This window comes from Aplysia californica, unplaced genomic scaffold (assembly GCF_000002075.1).
Source record: "Aplysia californica isolate F4 #8 unplaced genomic scaffold, AplCal3.0 scaffold01577, whole genome shotgun sequence".
In the NCBI taxonomy this organism is placed as follows: domain Eukaryota; kingdom Metazoa; phylum Mollusca; class Gastropoda; order Aplysiida; family Aplysiidae; genus Aplysia; species Aplysia californica.
Genome location: NW_004798847.1, coordinates 53,833 through 60,464, shown reverse-complemented (window position 1 = coordinate 60,464; position 6,632 = coordinate 53,833).

The window sequence follows — 6,632 nt, the reverse complement described above, 5'->3', positions numbered from 1 at the left end:
CTCCCGAGGGAGAGAGACCAGATCTAGACCTCCTTAGATCTATATATCTAGATATAAATTATTATAAATATAAATATAGATCTAGAATCTAGAATGTAGACCTAGGCCTAGGCTTGCCTCTCCTTCTTAGTAGTCCCTCACTTATTATAACTAACTAATGTCCACTGGAACTGCATGCAATGTACTGGCCTTTGTAGAGCTAAATCTAAGTTTGTTTGAAGTTTGATGGGAATAGCACACAGTGAGCCTAACCCTAATTACTAATACTAATACTAATTTAGTAAAACAAATTTAAGCTTCCTCTATTACCGAGTATTGGCATTCACTAATTAATGACTAGATTCTAAATCTAATGGCAATGTTAGATCTATCTCAGCTGGGCACTTTGTAGAGCTAAATCTAGGGTTGTTTAGAAAAGCGTTTGATTGTATATCACACGGTGAGCCGAACGCTTAGTCAACCAAGTAAGCTTCCTATTACTATTATTATCATTACCGACTTAGAATGATTTTCACTAACAAATGACTATAATGGCAATGCTCAATGCTAGATCTAGGGTTGTTTAGTGTTTGATTGGAAATGTCACACAGTGAGCCGAACGGTTTTAACTAATTAAAAGTTGGGGGCTCGGGTGACTAATCAACTAAGTGAGTAGGCCTAGATCTCGAACCGTCATTTCAGTTTGGGAAATTTTTCGCAGCTCGTCCGACACAAAAGCATAAGCCTAGATTTTTTGTCGAATAACTTTCGATCCCGTTTACTTTTAACCTAGATTCTCTAAACGGCACTCTTCGAGGGAAGTGGTCCCGGCTTAACACCATAGAAATAACACTAAGACTTGTAGTCAGAAACAAAAACAGAAGTCGAGTAAAAAAGCTGTCTTCGGTAATTTTTTTCCCTTACTTCAAGTTTAGAATATTTCCCACATTAATTTTTTAATCGGCTTCCTTTTTTGTTTCCGATTGCAAGTGTTATTTCTACGGAATTAGGCCGGGACCACTTCTCCCGAAGAGTGCCCTCTAAACGAGTGACAACCCCGTTTTGTTTTTTCGAGCAAAACTTTTTTCAACGTTATAGATTGGTGTGGAAGGGCACTTTTCTTAGAGAGGCCAGAATATTGCTCGATATGAGTCGGGCGGAACTATTTTCTTACGGATATTGATAAGTAAATGGGACAAACTGATACAAGACCGGGAACGGTAGCTCGATAACATTAACAATCAGTGCCGTCTGTCTCAAGTCATCCGTAAGAAAATCGTGTCTTTTCATCGGACAGGCTACAGCACGGGCAAAAATAGTTTTGGTGTCGACGGACATCCCCGCTCCGTCCCTCATGTTTAAACCGACTGCGTCAGTGTCGTTCTGTAGGTATTAATTTTAAATAACGTTTCCAAGCCCTCTGACCTGGTAACCGTAACAGTTTTGGTCAGGTCCATTTTTCCTCTTCTCTTTCCCCCGATCTCGGAATCTTCGCGGACGCAGTATCATGTCTGGAGAGGAGCAGCGCCAGCCGTTTGCCAGCGACAAGGAGACGGTGAGTTCTCACGCATCCTCAATCCCGCACACACGCACGCACCAACACCAACACACACACACACACACACATACACTCGCGCGCGCTTGGAAGTCCGACCCGAAATAGGTATATTTCATTAAAACATTTCCAGTCGAAAGTCGGGCTTGAGTTGTTTTCTTATTCGTACATTCATATAATATAAGTGAGACAAATTATCGATAAAAGGCCAATGCGACAGCCATATATACATATATTGTACGCACACAAACACACGCACATTATGCATTCATGCGCGCACGCACGCACGCACGCATGCACACACGCTTGCACGCACTCACGCACACACTCAGGAAAAAAAGACAGGACGAGAGAGGGGAGAGAGAGAGAGAGAAAGAGAGGGAGAAAAAGAGAGAGAGAGAGAGTCAGCAGCACTTCCCGGTGTGTCCCGTAGGTCTGCGCTCATAGAAAAAGCTCACTTTGGGCGTATATTTTTCCAGTCTAGCGGAAAATACAAATCATCGCCAAACCTTTCGTGAAAGAGAAAAAAAATATTTTGAAAATAAGGGGCAAAGATGTTGTCACCCCATAACCCCTAATCCCCCCCTCTGTCCCCTCCAACCCACCCTCTTTCTCTTTCTCTCTCTCTCTCTCTCTCTCTCTCTCTCTCTCTCTCTCTCTCTCTCTCTCTCTCTCTCTCCCTGTCTCACTCTCTCTCTCTCTCTCTGTCTCTCTCTCTCTCTCTCTTTTTCTCTCTCTCACTCTCTCTCCACATACATACACACACCCACACGCACGCACGCACACACACACACACACACCATACCCCCCCTCTCTCTCTTCCCCTCCCCCCTCTATCCCCCCCTCTCTCTCTCTCTCTCTCTCTTTCTCTGTCTAGGTCATTAGAACCAGAAAACCTCCCTCTATAACACATGTACTGATAATCGGCATGAATTGGAAAGAAAGAAATTTGTTAAAATACCGTTTATTGGTATATTATCGAAATTGTCAAATATCGATACCCGATTATTTAAGAATCGCACGTCATATCTCACACTGCAAACATTTTAAACCACTGTACGGGGCTGTGTTCCTTAAAACTTATGTTTCTTATCCAAAATATGGGACTTTGAGTTCTAAACCTAAAGATTTTTAACGGGAAGCTAAAAAAGTTAGAGTAGTAATGTACATTGAGTAATCGATACTAGTAGCCACGTGTACAAGCTATCTACAAATGAGAAATGAGAGAAAGTGGGGGTGTGGAGGGAGGAAGTAAGAAGAAGAAGAAGAAGATGAAGAAGAAGAAGAAGAAGAAGAAGATCCAGCCTTAACCATTATTACACAACAGACCGAAGTACAGACAAACATGTTGGTGCACGAACAAAAGCACAGAAAAAAGACGAGGTGTGCAAATCTGCTCTTCCCGGTGTGTCCCGGAGGTCTGCGCTCTTCGATAAAGACGCACTGTGTGCGTATTTTATTTCAGTGGACAAACCCTTCGTGAAAGAGAAAGACAATCGTTTGAAAGCCCATTAAGTTTAAGTTGTTATCTCCCCATACACCTAACCCCCCCCCCCCTCATCTCTCTCTCTTTCTCTCTCTCTCTCTCTCTCTCTCTCTCTCTCTCTCTTTCTCTCTCTCTCTGTATATTATAGTTTAACTCGCTTGGTCTTTTACGTTCAGTCACGGCTTCCATCGCCTTTCTTCGGTAGATTGCACACCACCCCTCGTTTGTGCTCAGAAATTAGGAAAAACATAAACATTTGCCAAGCGGAAGCCGCGTTGTCTCTCATTCGAAAGCGAAACTGCATACAGTGCGAACGTGTTGTCTGTGCCTTGTTGATCTGAATTCAGAACCTAAGGTAATGATCAGATGGCTGTGGTGGTTTATTGTAGCTGAAAGCTGTGCAGTGTAGGCTAGTATAGATCTAGATTTAGATTTAGATCTAGACTCTAGATGTTGTATCGTGTAGAACCAAACAAGACTCACACAGAGTCTCACGAGGGAGAGAGACCAGATCTAGACCTAGATCTAGAATCCACACCTAGGCCTAGGCTTGCCCCTCCTTCTTACTTCTTCTTAGTCCCTAACTTATTATAACTAACTAATCATAATGTCCACTGGAACTGCATAGGCTAGTATAGATCTAGATCTAGATCTAGATCTAGATCTAGATTCTAGATGTTGTATCGTGTAGAACCAAACAAGACTCACAGCTAGTCAGCTAGGCTTGCTTCTCCTTCTTAGTACTTAGCTCTTAGTCCCTAACTTAGTATTAATAGATGTAGTCTGTAGTGATTCTAACTTATGACCACTGGCACTGCATGCAGTGTACAGGGGTAGGACTGGTCTTTGTAGAGCTAAATCTAGGCCGGTTTTGTGTATAATGGGAATAGCACACGGTGAGCCTAACCTTAATACCTAATACTAATACTAGATCTAGATCTAGATCTAGTTTTCTAGATCTAGATCTAGAAGATTCTAATACTAATTTATAACTAATATTTAATAGGCCACCTCTATTCTCACCCGGAGTGAGAATAGTGCAGGCGAGTCTTGTGGCTATTCTCACCCGGTGCGCGTTCACCCTAAACCACAGAATTCTACACTGTGATAACAGAAAAATTGTAGAATTCTGTGCCGTGAACAAACGTTCCATTACAATTGTAGCCTACTAAAAGCGTACAATTTTGTCTGTGGGCAGTGGAGAGAGAGAGAGAAAGTGGCGACCCGCGTAGTTCGGCTCGATTCGAAAAGTTAAATAGCCATAGCATCTTTGTAGACAACCAAATTTATTTACTTTTGTGTTTTAACATCATTTTTTAACTTTGTTTTGGTCAATTTGATCGTCCACACCGATAGACAGTATTCAGAAAGAGACGGAGAGAGAGAGAAGAGGGGAGGAGTTGATCTTGCGAGAACTTCCGGGCGGGTGAGAATCTAATAGCCACTTTCTATTTAATAAAACAAACGAAGTGGCTAGCCGTACTTAAGTACGGCTAGACTGCCAGTCTATCCGTACTTAGATCTAGGTTTGGCCCAATCGACTCAAGCCTGTTAAGTACACAGGTCTCATTAGATCTAGATCTAGATCTAGATATAGTAATTATTCAGGTTCAAATACATGCAAGTCAGTAAGGCACCTTTTTGTTTTGTCTGAAATACAAATACTTTAGGCATTGCAAACTAAAAATTTCATTTACAATTCAGCCATCAATATTAAGTACGGCTAGCCTGACAGTCTAGCCGTCCTTAAGTACGGCTAGCCTGGATGTCTACCCGTACTTAAGTACGGCTAGACTGCCAGTCTAGCCGTACTTATCTTAGGCCCTATTAACATTAGAAAACAGGAGGTTTAAAATACATGCACTGTCATTAAGGCACCTGGTTTCGTCTCAAATACAAATACTTTAGGTACTGCACACTAAAAATGTATATTTACAATTCAGTAGGCCTATTTTTTGTAAATAGGTCAGTCTAGCCATCATATTAAGAATAAGTACGGCTAGCCTCTTCCTAAAACAAAAGCTTCACTAAGTAATGACTAGATCTAGATCTAGATTCTAGATCAAGATCTAATAGCAATGCTAGATCTATCTGAGCTGGGCACTTTGTAGAGCTAAATCTAGGGCTGTTTAGAAAAGTGTTTGATTGGAAATATCACTCGGTGAGCCAAAGGCTTAGTCAACCGAGTGAGAATCCTATTATTATATTATTACCGACTAATGGCATTCACTAACAAATGAGTTATCAAACTTCAAACAAACTTAGATTTAGCTCTACAAAGGCCAGTAATGGCAATGCTTAATGCTAGGACTTGGCTTTGTACAGCTAGATCTAGGGTTGTTTAGTGGTTGATTGGAAATGTCGCACGGTGAGCCGAACGGTTTTAACTAATTAAAAGATGGGGGTTCGGATGGCTAAGTAAGTGAGTGGGTCCAGATCTAGTGAGTTTAGACTCAACAGTAATGTTAAGCAAATGTCGGTGTTTGACACCGTTAACCAAACTGCCCCTCTGGGATCAATAAAATTGTAATTTATAAATGTATCTCTTTAATGGTTCACTTTGAAGTCAGTATTCCATGAGTAAGAAACGCGAGTGATTCTTGAATTAAAAAGTGGAGACCTCGAACCGTCATTTCAGTTTGGGAAATTTTCTGCGCTCGTCCGACGCAAAAACATAGGCCTAGATTTTTTGGCGAATAACTTTCGATCCCGTTTACTTTTAGCCTCGTTTCTCTAAACGGCATTCTTCGAGAGGAGTGGTCCCGGCTTAACTCCAAAGAAATAACACTAAGAGTTTGTAGTCGGAAACAAAAACGGAAGTAGGGTAAAAAAGCTGTCTTCGGTATTTTTTTGTCGTTCGAATTTAGAATATTTTCATCCTGATTTTTTTCTTCATCGGGTGGCATTGTGACCCTGGCAACTCAAGCCAGCTTTTTTAATCGGCTTCCGTTTGTGTTTCCGATTGCGAGTGTTATTTCTATGGAATAAGGCCGGGACCCCTAATTCTCCCAAAGAGTGCCCTCTAAACGCGTGACAACCCCGTTTTGTCTTTTCGAGCAATACTCATTTCAACATTACAGATTGGTGTGGAAGGGCACTTTTCCTGAGAGGCAAAAATAAAATATTGCTCGATATGAGTCAGGCGGAACTATTTTCTTACGGATATTGATGTAAATGGAACAAGACCGGGAACGGTAGCTCGATAACAATCGATGTCATCTGTCCCAAGTCATCCGTTAAAAAAAGCGTGTCTTTTCGTTGGACGGGCTACAGCACGGGCGAAAATAGTTTTGGTGCGGACGGACATCCCCGCACGGAACCTCAATTTTTAAACTGACTGCGTCACTATCGTTCTGTAGGTATTAATTCTAAATAACATTTCCAAGCCCTCTGACCTCGTAACCGCAACAATTTTGGTCAGGTCCGTTTTCCCCCTTCTCTTTCCCCAGATCTCGGAATCTTCGCGGAGGCAGTATCATGTCTGGAGAGGAACAGCCCCAGCCGTTTGCCAGCGACGAGGAGATGGTGAGTTCTCACGCATCCACAAACCCACACACACAAACACACACACACACACACACACACACACACACACACACACACACACACACA